Source organism: Schistocerca nitens, chromosome 6 (genome assembly GCF_023898315.1).
Source record: "Schistocerca nitens isolate TAMUIC-IGC-003100 chromosome 6, iqSchNite1.1, whole genome shotgun sequence".
NCBI classification, from domain to species: domain Eukaryota; kingdom Metazoa; phylum Arthropoda; class Insecta; order Orthoptera; family Acrididae; genus Schistocerca; species Schistocerca nitens.
The window spans coordinates 209,007,113-209,022,683 of NC_064619.1; the positions used below are offsets into that span (position 1 = coordinate 209,007,113).

General features: G+C 43.0%; 1 protein-coding gene across 3 annotated transcripts in view; it reads right to left on the reverse strand.

The window, feature by feature from the left end:
- Nucleotides 1-15,571, reverse strand: part of LOC126262278 (V-type proton ATPase 116 kDa subunit a 1) — a 670,786-nt gene that overhangs the window by 510,301 nt on the left and 144,914 nt on the right. For 2 of the 3 annotated variants that reach the window (XM_049958795.1, XM_049958791.1), the window contains exon 2: nt 1,823-1,892. The exons of the other annotated variant lie outside the window; for it this stretch is intronic. The gene's annotated coding sequence lies outside the window, so the exon portion shown is untranslated. The remainder of the gene's footprint in view (nt 1-1,822; nt 1,893-15,571) is intronic. 3 annotated transcript variants of the gene reach the window in all.

The window sequence follows — 15,571 nt, forward strand, 5'->3', positions numbered from 1 at the left end:
TCCTTAGGTTAGTTAGGTTTAAGTAGGACTGATGACCTCAGATGTTAAGTCCCATAGTGTTCAGAGCCATTTGAACCATTTTAGCCATTTATTTTAGTCTATCATGCCATCATGTAATGACCGAAATTGGCTTCAGAAATGAAAAATATGCAAATTTTGAGATGGATTTTTTGCATGTATCATACAGTTACGTATCTCTTTCGTGTACGTCGGGTTCCCAAAAAAAAATCGAACAATTTTTTTGCGGGCAGAGCTTTTGAAGTACCACGTTTTGCCGCTGGCAGCTCATGGAGCGAACATTCCAGAGTCAATAAGCGGAGTGCTGTCGCTGAAGGAGGCTGACTTTTAGTGACAACTGTTTTGTGTGATCGTCGTCTTTGAAATGGCTGATTTTCGTGAACTTAGTGCGGCGGTGAAATTCTGCTTTTTTCTTTTCTCTGAAGAAGTGGAACAGAAACTCTTTAAATGTTAAAACGGCGTACAAGGACAATGCTATGGGGAAAACTGAAGTGTTTGAGTGGTTTTCCCGTTTCAAAAACGATGAAATGTCAACTGATGACAGACTTCGTTCTGCTCGTCCTCCCACAGTTCGAACACTTGAAAATGCTGAAAACATCCGTCCAATCATCAACGAAGATCGACGACGGCTTATTGAAGAAATTGTGGAGATGTCGAAAGTGACCTGGAATTGAGTGCAGCGAATTGTGACAGACGATTTAGGAATGAAAAGGATGGTTGCCTAGTTCGTGCCACGACTGCTGACTGCTAAACCAAATGAGGTCGCATGCGCTGTGCTTTGAAAGATCAGTCCCGAAATGATCCAAACTTTTATTCAAAAATTATCACTGGTGATGAAACTTGGTGCTTTACGATCCTGAATCAAAGCAACAATGACGCCAGTGGAAGACATCAAGTTCGCCTCGGTCCAAGGAAGCTGGTCAGGTGAAATCAAACATTAAGACAACGCTGATTTGTTTCTCCGATGTGAGAGGAGTCTTCATTCAGTTTGTTCCGCAGTGTCAGACAGTTAACCAGGCTTCCTACTTGGAAGTCTCGAAAAGTTTGCGCACTAGTGTGCGGTGAGAGCGGTCTGGTTTGTGGCAGTTTGGTTCAAAATGGCTCTGAGCACTATGGGACTTAACATCTGAGGTCATTAGTCCCCTAGAACTTTAGAACTACTTAAACCTAACTAACCTAAGGACATCACACACATCCATGCCCGAGGCAGGATTCGAACCTGCGACCGTAGCGGTCGCGCGGTTCCAGACTGAAGCGCCTAGAACCGCTCGGCCCCACCGGCCGGCGGCAGTTTGGTGACTGGTTTTTCCATCATGACAATGAACCTGCTCACACTGCCCTGTCTGTACGACAATTCTTTACCAAAAATGGTATGGCCCTTACTTCTCAACCGATACCCACACGACCTTGTTCGCAGCGTTCGTTGCAAATCATTAGAAAGTTAAGCGAAAACTGCAGCAGAAATTTTGTACAGGGAAAAGATTGGATTTTATTTACAGTGTGAAATAAGTATGTAAGGCGACACACTGGAAAATTATTTAATTAGTCGTTTTCTTATTAATTATTTTAAGCAAATTTCAAAAAAATGCGAAACTGTTCTCTTCTATTTGCTCCCACATGACCATCCTCGTGCTGATATGGCAAAGAAAACGTGAAATGCATCCAACGTGTTAAAATTTCCTGTTTCCGACTGGCGATAATTGTTGAAGCTTCTTACAAAGGCGCCAAATTGATTTTTATGTTTACTTACTTTACTTTACGTACGCTTGACGAAAATATCGCTGTACAAACAGAACGTACTTACCTCCGAACTTTGATCAAGAATTAGGTGGAGTGATGTTAAGTGACGCGGCCCCGTTCGTTACATTCGAAACCTGTGGAAAAAAGTTAATGTAAGTAACGAAATATACCACAAACAGAAATTTTAATTATTACGTTTTTATTTTTCCTACCTGTACATTCAAGAGGAAAGAAGTAAGATAAGAGTTGATTCTATAATAAACATACAAAATAGTGAAAACACCTTCGCAGATCGGGACTACTAGTGGGACAAATTACGAAGTGTATTCCAGGAGGAATGATAGAGATTTAGGAACGATTATTCGGAACAAGGAAGTCGACTAAACGTGGGCTCTAAAATGCATACATTGAGAACTATAAGCACTACTTCAACTTCGATAGTATGAAACACCTCTCTTGTACTGAGCAAGTGCTCATAGTTCTTAGAATCCATGTTCACTATACATTTATTTCTCTTTTTGGTCCATACTCCCTCCTCCCACAATATGCAAAGCGAAGAGCTTGCAGTAGAAAAGATTTGGTCCACGTTATAGAAGAGCGACTACGCGCTCTTGGCTCGTAAGGTATGTAGTTTACAGCACATGTTTATTACACATTTTTTTTGTTGCTTGGAATGATGGTTCATGTCCTGTCGCTGAATATTGACTAGGCCTCCCCGGACGCCCATACGAGTATGTACACATTCACGCTATCACACAACGGCAGTTATTGGAATCTCAACGATTTAAAACTTGGTCTTAGCTTACTCTAATTTCGGAGAGGAAGAAAATGGACAGAACGGGGAAGTGGATATCTTCTAAAACACCCTCAGAAGTGCCACCGATGCTTCTGCGACGCAGACGACTATCTTTTGCGTCTGTAAGTGGTGATGACTATGAAAAATTACTCTGTGTATCCTCGTAATACGTCGACGTGCAAAATAAAGAGCGAAAAACGACTTTATCATCCTTGAACATTTCTATGCCTTTCCTAAATTAAATAAGCCACGACTACCCTCTGACAGACGAAATTTCAAACGTTTTCTTGTTATGGCGTTCCGTACACGTAATAATTTCATTAAAAGACTTCAGTCGGAAGTTTGAAAGATAACAGTGCGACGAGACGATATTACGTGACCTGTGATGTTTGACTGACGGCTGCAGGCACGGAATAACTTATATGCTCCCTGATACAGGAATGACATGACTTTGCTTCAGCGTCCTACAAGATACTCGCATGATGGAAATCAGCTGGTCGGAATCGAGCGACAACACACTTTTCTTCATATGAGGTACCACAGCCGTCTACTTGTTGAAGGACATTGCGAAGATCGTATTTCGGCTGTTGTTTGAACGTATTTGCTTTATTTAACTTCACCCGAATGGCCAATTTTGACCTTGCAGGCCATTCTCAAGTGCTGTAGGTGCCAACATGTAATATGTCCCATTTCGCACCCATCATGTCCGCTGACGTAATAGGATGTAGTACGCCATATTGGAATCTACAGCACTTGAGAATACGTGGAAACACCAGAGGTGGAACCTTCCCCAAGTCCATCGATGACACAACGCAACAGAGATTTTGCAGCCGAAAGCGGATAATTTCCTTTAAACAGTTCCTGTTTCTATCAATTCAGTTTCAGTCTATTGCCACGAAGTTTTGACCTGTTACCTGGAAACTCAAAACAGGTCGTACATATTCAATAATCATGATGACATACAATCAAATACATTATGAATTATGTTAACGGCAACAGCTGCTAATATTAATGAAGAAATTAAACACGAAATTGAAAACAAGAATCAAACAACATAAAATAAAAGGAACTGACTCAAGTTCCAAGGGAAGAACTTCCAGCTTATATTACTAGATACAGTACTGGAAACCTCGTGATATCTCGACGTTTGCCGACTAACTACAATTATACATACTTCTAAATCTATTGTTGCTACACTATTCTACATTATCCACTCTGATACAAGCGTTCCTCGGCGAATCCTCAAGTCTCCGCATAACTGAGTGCGTGGCCATTACATTCATTCATGCCTTTTTTTTTAAATGTTTCGGAAACGCTTCTTGTGATCTGTTGACGCTATTTTGGTATTCAGCACGTCTACTTGATCTTATAGACAAAGTTACGCAGTTACCTTTTAGATAATCATTGCGCAATCATATTAACTGTAGTCCACAAGTATACGTCACTTAACAACTGTTTGCGGATCGCAATCACACTGTCTGCATTCTCTCTGCCTGGGAAAGGGGACAACTGAAAACGACGTAATCAGCGGAGCCTTCCTCTCCACATTCACAGTTCGGTGTGTTATTACATCCCACTCGATGCACATTTTGGGATACGGTCCGTGACTCTTTAATATGTGTACCGTGCTCGCGCACTTTGAGTCTGTCCCTGATGCTTGGGGATATACTATTGTAAACCCGCCTTGGAGTGCTTCTAGTGTCCCACTGAGACTGCCATTCATGGAAGTCCCACGCTTGGGCTCGTTAATATCTTATCAGTAGTATGAGTTCCTGTGATCTCGTACACGCGATCATATTGTTCATGCCCCAAACAATACAGCGTTGCCCTGTAACGTACCACGATCTCTATCAGACATATCCCGAGGATTGCAAGTAATCCCTCGACAGGTGTTTCTGTCACCGGTCAATGGACTTCGATAAAGTTTCTCCCACTGAGGATATTCCATACTTTGAATGTTGTTAAAAAAAAGAACCTCAATTTTTCCAGCCACAAATATATGCACTTGTGGAATTCGTGGAAATTAAAAGATACCAGTTCTGGTGAACATAGTCAAAGTTTCAAAAATATGTAGTTACTTTAACTCCTTCAGTTTCTGCATTGCCAAAACACCGTATTGGAAATATGAATAATTGTCCTAATAGAACATTGTTCTTCCCCACTGCAATTATCACCTCGCATATTTCTTTGCCCTGACGGTCCACAAGCATTGCTTAGTGTCCACCTGTTACTGTTTTAAGCCTACCCTTTGAAAGTCAATCGGTAAGAAGAAAGCCTCTTACATCCCAGTAAGCACTGGATATAATCAATGTGACCGATATCAGAGACTGTCTTCAGACTTAGAAAAACACTGGTGTCTTATTTGAACGTAATTTTTGTTTGTTTGTTTTAGAAGCGTGATTCCTACTTCTCAATAAAAATAGTTTTACTGAACTAGGAGTAAAAGCAGTACAGGATCGCATTAGTGAATAACAAAGAGTGGAAGGACCACACTGAAAGAATGGCAGTCAGCACGAAACTAGTTAGAACTTGTAAAAGTACTCTAAATTTTTTCACACTCGACATACAAACCTTTCCGACGTTGTGCTCTTCTGTGATCGGATTACGTGCTAAAACCCGACGCAACAAAGTCAACTGCATGACAACGGCAGTGTCTTAAGTGACGAACTATCAAGTCAGATGATGATTAAAGAGGGAAGAATTTGCCCGAAGCCTTTCATAAAGAGAACTCTCGCCGTCTGCAGATCTAGTTTAAGGGAACTTAAAGTAAACGCAGAATTTTCGGACCCTGAATCGATCTCGGTTTCATTTGGCAACCAATCTAATCTCCCAGCCACCGCCTTTTCTGTCTATCGGTAAGTCTTACGGGGAATACGCGAGTTGGGTACCACAAAAACAAAAAAAGAGATGGAAGCGGGACAGATTAAACGAACACTTTATCGCTCGATCTCTGCTGCGATGAAAAATGTTTTTCGAAAGTGCAACCTGCTGCTCGTTGTCGGGGTATTTGAATGAGGCCAGTGTGCGAATCTAGGACACGACACGTCGTTGCAGATTGTGTCTGGCCGCTTTCTCCCGCCGACGTACAAAGATTTGTGTCTAGCGTGGCGCGAGTATGTCGCTCTGAATGGGAGGGAGCTCAGCGCTGCTCGGCTTGCGAAAGCGTACTCGCTTTATTGCCTCATTACGCCTATGGCTGCCAATGTGGCCAGCTGCGTGAATGGCTCGACGATTCTACCGACTCATTCACTAACAGCCGCTACTTGAGATCCAACTACCGTGTGACCCAAAAAATTTGAATGCCATTTTGAAAGCCAAATCAGTCGAAACTTGTCAACAATTCGCCATCCTACTTCACCTTGAAGTGCGGGATCAGACATACGATCTTATTAATTGACGCGTAACACCACCTGGCAGAGAGAACTTTCCCTCGAATACATTATCTTGTTGAAAGTATCTGGGCATACAATATGGAATTCATCTACATCAGTATACATATTCCGCAAATCACATTACTGTGCATGGTGGAAGATATCTTGCACAACTACTAGTCATTTCCTTTTCGATTCTACTCGCAAATAGAGCGAGGGAAACACGACTATTTATACGCCTCCGTATGAGCCTTAAATTCTCGCATCTTACCTTCATGGTCATGAAGCGTGTAAGTGGGCTGTTTAGGTTTTTATACTGGTAACGCCACGTAGCGCTCTGTATGAAAATCGCTGACTGTGCTGTGTGCAGTCTGTGGCTGGTAGGATTCATTGTTGGAATATTCGCTTGTGTAGTGTTGGGCTGTTGCATGTGAACAGCGCGTAGCGTTGGGCGGTTGGAGGCGAGCCGCCAGCAGTGGTGGATGTGAGGAGAGAGATGGCAGAATTTTGAGAGCGGACGATCTGGACGTGTGTGTGTCAGAAACAGTACATTTGTAGGACTGGATGTCATGAACTGATATATGTATATGACTTTTGAACACTATTAAGGTAAATACATTGTTTGTTCTCTATGAAAATCTTTCATTTGCTAACTATGCCTATCAGTAGTTAGTGCCTTCAGTAGTTAGAATCTTTTATTTAGCTGGCAGTGTTGGTGCTCGCTGTATTGCAGTAGTTCGAATAACAAGATTTTTGTGAGGTAAGTGATTCATCAAAGGTATAGGTTATTTTAATTCAGGGGTTATTCTTTTGTAAAGATTATTGAAAGCCAGATTGCGTTGCGCTAAAAATATTGTGTCTCATTTTAGTGATGATCAGAATAAGTAAAGAGAGAACTGTCAGAGTACGTTCAGTTTTGTTCAGCTGTTTGAAAATCAAATAACGTAAGAGTTTTTCCAGTACTGTCATTCATTACAAAGGGGGAAGTTTCACGCGAAATGTGTTTTGGCGGCAATGTAATGGTTGTCGCCCTCAAATATCGGTTCTCTGAATGTGCTCAGTAGTGCCTTGCGGAAAGACGTCGTCTTCTCTCCAGGGATTCCCATTTGAATTCACCTCCGTAATACTTGCGTGCTGATCGAACCTACCTGCGACAAATCTAGCAGCCTGCCTCTGAATTGCTTCGATGTTTTCCTTTAATCTGACCAAACACTAATACTAGCGTTCTATACGCCGTCTCCCTCATGTATGAGGTCGACTTTCCCAAATGTCTTCCAATTTTATTTATTTATTCATATGACTAGGGGCCCCCCGTCGTGCAGACCGTTCGCTGGGTGCCCCGTCGTGCAGACCGTTCGCTGGGTGCCGGTCTTTCAATGTGACGCCACTTCGGCGACCTGCAATCGATGAGGATGATAGGATGATGATGAGGACAGGACAACACCCAGTCCCTGGGCGGAGAAAATTCCCCGACCCAGCCGGGAATCGAACCTGGGCCCAGAGGATTGACAATCCGTCACGCTAATCATTCAGCTACCGGTGGCGGACATTTCTTCCAACAAAATGAAGTCAAGAGTTCGATTTTCCTACTACCAACCCAATGTACTCATCCCATTATATACCGCTTTGCAAAATCACACCTAGGTATTTAATCGAAGTGACTGTATCAATCTGCGCCCTTCTAACACGGCATTGGAATGTTACAGGTCTGTTTTGTCTAAGGCGCTGCAGTCATGGACTGTGCGGCTGCTCCCGGCGGAGGTTCGAGTCCTCCCTCGGGCATGTGTGTGTGTGTCTGTTTGTCCTTAGGATAATTTAGGTTAAGTAGTCTGTAAGCTTAGGGACTGCTGACCTTAGCAGTTAAGTCCCATAAGATTTCACACACATTTGAACAGGTCTGTTTTTCCTACTCATCCGCATTAACCTCAGTTTTTCTCGACAGCCATTCTTCACACCAACTAGAAATTTTTATGTAAGTCATCTTGTATATTCCTACAGTCAATCAACGATGACAGATTCCTGTACGATACAACGTCATCAGCAAAGTGCAGTAAATTGCTGCGCACCCTGTCCATCAGGTCATTTATGTGTACAGAGAATGAAAGCGGTCCTGTTACACACTCGATTGCTGAGTATTCAGCGCGGCAGAACGCCATGCAAAGGGCCCGGGTTCGATTGCCGGCTGGGTTGAAGATTTTCTCCGCTCGGGAACTGGGTGATGTGCTGTCTTCATTATCACATCACGACCATCGACACGCAAGTCGTCCAAGTGGCGTCATCTAGGAAGACTTGCACCAGGTGCACGACCTACCCGACGGGAGACCCTAGCAACATGACGTTTCATTTCACCACACGTCCCTGGGGCAGTCCTGACGATCTCTGGTGGACATTCGCCGACGAGGACAAAGTACTGTGTTCTGATACCTAATTGACCATTAGATGTCACAAGAGGCGACGCAGCCAGTATAAAAGCATGCTGAGGGAATTACGTTGCCGTAGAGAAGCTTATAATGAATCATCCTCCTGTAACATTACCAAAAATGGTTCAAATGGCTCTGAGCACTATGGGACTCAACTGCTGTGGTCATCAGTCCCCTAGAACTTAGAACTACTTAAACCTAACTAACCTAAGGACATCACACACATCCATGCCCGAGGCAGGATTCGAAACTGCGACCGTAGTAGTCACGCGGTTCCGGACTGAAGTGCCTAGAACCGGATGGCCACCGTGGCCGGCTGACAAACAATAAAATTCAATAATAATACAGGCAAATCTTCATCAGTTATTTAGTCATCAAGAACCTACAAAATCGAAATTTCAGCTGCAAGAATGTACCCCTAGACAAGATTTTGAGTCCTCGTCCACAACAACAACAACGAGATAATGAAGGTAAGTAAAAAGTTATTCTTTTGTATATCTTACGCCTCTCGAAGCTTTCATAATCAGTACAAATAATGAGAATTTTAATAGTTATGTGTGGGAGCGTAAGATTACAAGCTCTAACAAAAAATGGTTCAAATGGCTCTGAGCACTATGGGACTTAACTTCTGAGGTCATCAGTCCCCTAGAACTTAGAACTACTTAAACCTAACTAACCTAAGGACATCACACACAACACCCAGCCATCACGAGGCAGAGAAAATCCCTGACCCCGCCGGGAATCGAACCCGGGAACCCGGGCGTGGGAAGCGAGAACGCTACCGCACGACCACGAGATGCGGGCTCAAGCTCTAACAGCAGAATTGGTTGGTGAGTAGACTTCGAAAATGGATGTACACAAACACATGTGACATTTCAGCCCTACTAAGGCTGCCCAGTTCGACTGCTGGTGATGCGTCTGTGAAGTGGAAACGCGAAGAAATAACTACAGCTAACTCAAGACCAGGCAGGCATAATGTACCGCCACCCAATGACGGTCGAGGGTGGTCGCAAAAATCTCATTAAATCAGCGGAAGGAGTCACTTGCGAGTCCTGAAGTGCTACCAGTAGGCCGGTTAGCAGACTGGGCGTAGGTAATTGGAAGGAATGGTTTACAATGGTCGGGCAGGTCCTCGTAGGCAACACATTTCTGCAGTGAACTGGAAGCGTGGGGTGGTGTAAAGTGCGACGCCACTGGAGAGTGGACGAGTGATTTGGACTGATGAACCACACCATACCCTGTGGCAACCCGACGAAAGGGTTTGGGTTTGGCGATGTCTGGAGAACGCTACCTGCCGTCAGCTGTAGCATCAACAGTCACGTGCAGTGGAGGTGCTGTTAGCGTATGGGCGGGGCTTCTCGTGGTCTCCTTATAGGGCTTAATTGCGGAAGGATAAGAACACATTTTGCAGCATTGTGTACTACGTACAGTATAGGAACAGTGCAGAGATGGTAACTGTATGAGAATGACAATACACCGTTTCATAAAGTAGCATCTTTGAAGCAAGGGTTTGTGAACAATAATATTCCTGAAGTAAACTGAACTGCACAGAGAGCCGAGGTGCACACAGCGAAACCCTTTTGGGATGAAACAGAATGGTGACTTCGCTCTAGATCCCAGCGTCCAGCTTCAGCACTTTCAGTGGTTTCGGCTCTGTAGAAAGAGTGGGTCCATTTCTCGACAGGCATTCGGACAATGTATTGAAAGTGTCCTCAGCATAGTTCAAGCCGTTATAAAGTAGGAAGGCTGGATAAACCTCGTATTAATTTCCACTACTCGGCGTCCGGATACTTTTGATCAGACAGTGTATTTAATCTTATAATAAGGTGTACGAAGAGCAGCGGAAATCGACGCGCGCAAAATTTTGCAGAATACCACATATGGCAAACGCACCGTTGTGGCGTTATGGCCATAAAAAGACAGCCAAGCAGCAATGTGTCTGGCGTAAGTCTTCATTTACACTGCCTTGCATCAGCTAGAGGGCAATTATTAATTAAAGCAGCCAAAGACAATGATTTCAGGTGAATCATCAAGGACAGGCGACGTCCGTCACGGCAACTGCAGTCAGCACGGGGGATTGCTAACCAAAGCGGGCCGGCTTCGATTCTCAGCCGGGTCGGCATTTACTCCGCTCGGGGACTAGATGTTGTTAGCTTACTTTCGCATCGTCATAAATGACACTACATTAATGAGAAGACAGTATGGGCACGTCCCGAAAGCCAATAAATTAAAAAAAAAAAAAAAGATACGCAACTTTAAGTTGCTATCTGTGGCTGGTGATGTTAGATGAGAATTTTCTTTAGTGGTTACTAGGTATAGCTTGGCTGTAAAATGCATTACGGCCCAAAAATGTCCAAATGTGTGTGAAATCTTATGGAACTTAACTACTAAGGCCATCAGTCCCTAAGCTTACACACTACTTAACCTAAATTATCCTAAGGACAAACACACACACCCATGCCCGGGGAGGAATCGAACCACCGCCGGGACCAGCCGCACAGTCCATGACTGCAGCGCCTTAGACCGCTTGGCTATCCCTAATTGGGAAAGTACCTTAATGTCATTAATTTTCTAATATAATTAGATGCAATGCAGAAACAGGACAGCAGTAGGATGTGATACTTTTAGGTGCAACAATATCATTAGTAATAAAGTCTAAAGGACGTACATTTTTATTAGTGCTAATGTGCAGAGAGCCAGAGTGAACTTATATTCTTAAAAGTATCAGTAAATATAAACTAAATCAATCGAGAAAAATGAAACGAACTAAATGTTTAACACTTTTTTTTCTCCTCAACTTTTTACAGCAAATGCTTAAAATCCCTGCCTACATCATGGCTACAAAATTATCATTGAAGAAATCGGATTCCTAAACACGCTCAAAAAAGTTCGCCCAGGAGACAAAATTTCGTGTTATCGTAGCTGACTTGTTAATTAACAGCACATTTAATGGTATTTAAATACAGTGTAATACTGACAAGCAACTCTACGAGTACTGATATACCGCCGCAAACAATGCCATGATAGTGCCCTGGTGTGGAAGATCCAATTAGTACGGCAGTTAATTTAATTCACATGGACAGATGCTTTATCCTAGGTTAGGTGTTCACTAGACCTTGAAAAAGCGTTCGACAATATGAAATGGTGTAAAATGTTTGAAATTCTGAGAACAACAGAAATAATCTATGGGGACAGACGGGCAGTACAAAATACTAGCGAACACAGCAAGGCTTCGCTATACCTAAATATGTATGAAAATTGGATTTTCGTCGCTGTCCATCTCCTCCTCTCCCCTCTGTCAACCTTCTCTTCTCTCTGTGTCCATCTCCTCCTCCTCCTCCTATCTCTCTCTCTCTCTCTCTCTCTCTCTCTCTCTCTCTCTCTCTCTCTCTCTCTCCACCTCCTTCCCTCTCTCTCTGTCCACCTACTCTTTCCCCTCTTCTTCACCTTTAACTTTGTTTATTGGTGCTGTAAATCCGATACCTTAATTGAGAATGGAAGTCGCTTAAAATAAAAGGGCAAATCGGTTGGGATCACTGGTATAAGGAGTATTAGACACCTTCCCTGCTGCTGAACCTGTGAGGATAGCAGCTTCGATGACAGTATTTTACATACTTTTAATCTGCGAACTGGTAGATTGCAGAGGTTCGGACGAAAAATGGTTCAAATTGCTCTGAGCACTATGGCACTTAACACCTGAGATCATCAGTCCCCTACAACTTACAACTACTTAAACCTAACTAACCTAAGGACATCACAGACATCCATGTCCGAGGCAGGATTCGAACCTGCAACAGTAACAGTCGCGCGGTTCCGGACTGAAGCGCCTAGAACCGCTCGGCCACAGCGGCCGGCAAGGTTTGGACGATTCATATTCCTTAATCGTATTCTAATCATAAGGCATAAATATAACTTCCCTGCAGAGGAAGAAAACAAAACAGGAAGTGAGAGGAAGAAAATAAAACAGCACATAGTTGCGATTACGACTTTTGTTTAAGGTTATATGCAAGGAGAAAGAAATCGCAATTTGTTTTCAGAAGAGCACAGTAAAGGTTGGTTTTAACGGAAAACCTGTACACTGTTGTCGATATATATACCGTAGGTCCGCCCGAACATTTACGAGAGTGTAGTGTAAAGATCTGAAGTAAATCACTCAGGAACTTTTCGAGATTTTTGATAATAACGTTAAAAAAGACTTGTCTTTATATCGTAGTACTATATAAATGTAAAAGAACGATTAGTGAACAATATGTAAAAAAACCAAGAGGAAACACTTAAGAATACAAGACTAAGAACGAAATCCTCAGATAAAAACTTTGTAAGAAAGGGATGCAGTCTTACGCCCCTGCTATTCAATCTATACGTCGAAGAAGCAATGATGGAAGTAAAAGAAAGGTTCAAGACTGGGATTAAAATCCATGGTGAAAGGTATCAGTGATTGGCTGATGACGCTGCTGTCCTCAATGAAAGCGAAGGGGAATTACAGGACCTGCTGGATGGACTGAACACCCTAGTGAGAAAAGATCATGGACTAAGAGTAAATCGAGGTTATTAAAACTGGTCGTCACAAATTGGAAGGAGTGAAATAATTCTACCAGCTTGGAAACAAACAACAGACTAGCAAAGAAGGCATTCCTGGCCAAAAGAAGTCTGCTCGTACCAAATATCGACCGTAACATGAGGAACAAGTGAAACATGTGATACGTATCACTTCTGGGCCGGGACCGTCGGTGAGTGTTGGTCGCTATTTTCAACAACAGCGTCGGTCCTTGCTTAATCCGGCTAAAGCGTTGTAACCCGGCACGACGTGGCCTTTTTCAGAGGAGAGTGTTTCCTACTGGATGGCTGCCTTTTCCTAATACACTTCGGGAAACAAACTCCTGAAAGTCTCTGTATGTCCATCTTTATACAGATGGTTACGGGACCTCGGCTGTTCAGTACAGAATGTCGAATGAAAACACCTTTCAGCCGTCTAAGTTTCCAATGATTGTTATTTTATTGAACAACCAGTTTCGGCGATATATTACGCCGTCTTCCGGTCTCTCTGTACAGGGTGTTTCCCCAAGAGCGTACATAAAATTTAACAGGATATGGAGGATGCTCCACTGAATAATTTGAGGTAGTCAACCTGGGATCGAAGAAATCAGCTTAAGGAGATAGTAGGAATGAACTCACATTACTGTGTACTTTGTTGTTTACATTTACGCCCAGCAACCTCAATGCAAGCATGACATCGGTGATTCTGTCCCTGACAAATATCCCTGATGTGTTTCGAATCAGATCACAGGCAGCTACGATGTTTTCCTTAAAGTTCTGTACATTTTAGCTTGCCTCTTCTGTCGGTTAGGAATTTCTGTTGTCTGTCTTATTGTTTAACGTCACCGGCAGCAATCAAGAGGGCGGCGTGTTCCGTAACGAGTATCGTTCGAAGAGCGATCAACCAAGTCTGCAATCGACACTTGACGAAGACAGCAGCTAGGCACGTTGTCGGAATGTCGTGTAAAAACTTAACAGTCTCGCGTAGAAAGCCAAAAGGATCACATTGGTTGACAGTGATAGTTTACCAGAGCGAGCGATATGTAAGCTTTGCAGCGTCTCAGAAATCCCGAGAATTTGTCTTTTGGGTGAGAAAATAATGTATTGGACAAATGGAACAACCAGTGGTTCCCTATACCCACTACAACTACATCCTTAAAGACGACCTTTCAAATCCCTGACGCTCAGAAACAGTACCTTTGCTGTCTATGCTTATCTGACTCAGAACAGGTCACGTCGTACAGATTCTGGTAGAGACTTTTTTTAAAAGTTCTCCAACAAGTTTGTAAACATGTAAGATAATCGTCATTGCTATTGGCAAAAAGTTTCTCACATGAGAAATTCACAATGAAATTTCGACAGTACTCTTTTACAAGACGGGTCGTAGGTACCACACCAGAGAACCATAGTGAAAGCTTTTACCGGGTTGTACGATAACGGCGTAAGGAGAACGAACTGGAGCGGAAAAAACTGGAGTGGACTAGTCACGATCTTCGGCCAACGGAGGGAGACAGCAGAGCCGTGAAAGGCCTAATCCCTGGATAGCCCCACTCAGCGTAATAAATAAACGGCGGCCGCAATATACGAATGTAGCAACACTGTTCTCGCCAGACTGGTCGGTTTGGGTAGCGCTAACGTCACCACCGCCATGAGAACTGGCTTCTACGCCGGAGACAAAAAGGTTGTATCGGTACCTCAAGACTGTAAAGCTGTACAGGTCACACCAACGCACAAGAAGTAGTCTACTGATTATAGATCCATATCACTGACATGCATTCGCGAACATTGTGAAGTACCTCGAAGAAAGGTATTGACATACACTGCGGAGACAAAAGTCATAGGATAGCGATATGCAGATATACATATGGCGGTAGTATCGCATACACAAGGTATAATAAGGCACTGCATCTGCACAGCTGCTAGTTGTACTCATTTTCACGTGATTATGGTCGCACGATGAGAGAAGCGGCGTTTGCGTAGACTTGTCAGCGCTAAAAGGCAAGTAGTACTGTATGAAATTACCACGGAATTCAATGTGGCACGTACGACGAACATAACCTTTAGGACAAGGCGGCGAAACTTGGCGTTAATGGGCTATGGCAGTAGACGACCGACGCGAATGCATTTGCTAATACCGAGCGAGGTGACGCAGTGATTAGAACACTGGACTCGCATTAGGGAGGACGACGGTTCAAACTCGCGTCTGGCCATCCTGCTTTAGGTTTTCCGTTATTTCCCTCAATCGCTTAAGGGGCTCCGGAACGCCCTATACTTGCAATGTTAAAGTAACGCTTATAAATTACATCTTTCCTCACAAAGTATTTGAGGTAGGAAGTTGAAATTTTTACAGATTATTTATTGGAATATGGGCTACAACTTAACACAGGGATTTTACAAAATTTTAGTTCAGTTATTAAAGATGATTTTTTTCAATTGTAATGAAAATTCACAACATTTTTTTGCTATTTTTTATTTATATATTCAAAAATATACAGTTTTTTTGGAAAAAGGCTGTGTTAAATTATGCAGAAGGTACTGTGTAACATTTACTGAAAGTTTGAAACAAATATGTTTGGAAGATCCTTAGAAAACATGTAATTAGTATGAGAAAATAAAAGGTTTGGGAATCGAGCGACAAAGATTGGATTAACTTTTTAGTGCATTCCAGGTCCATATGATGGATTATCTTC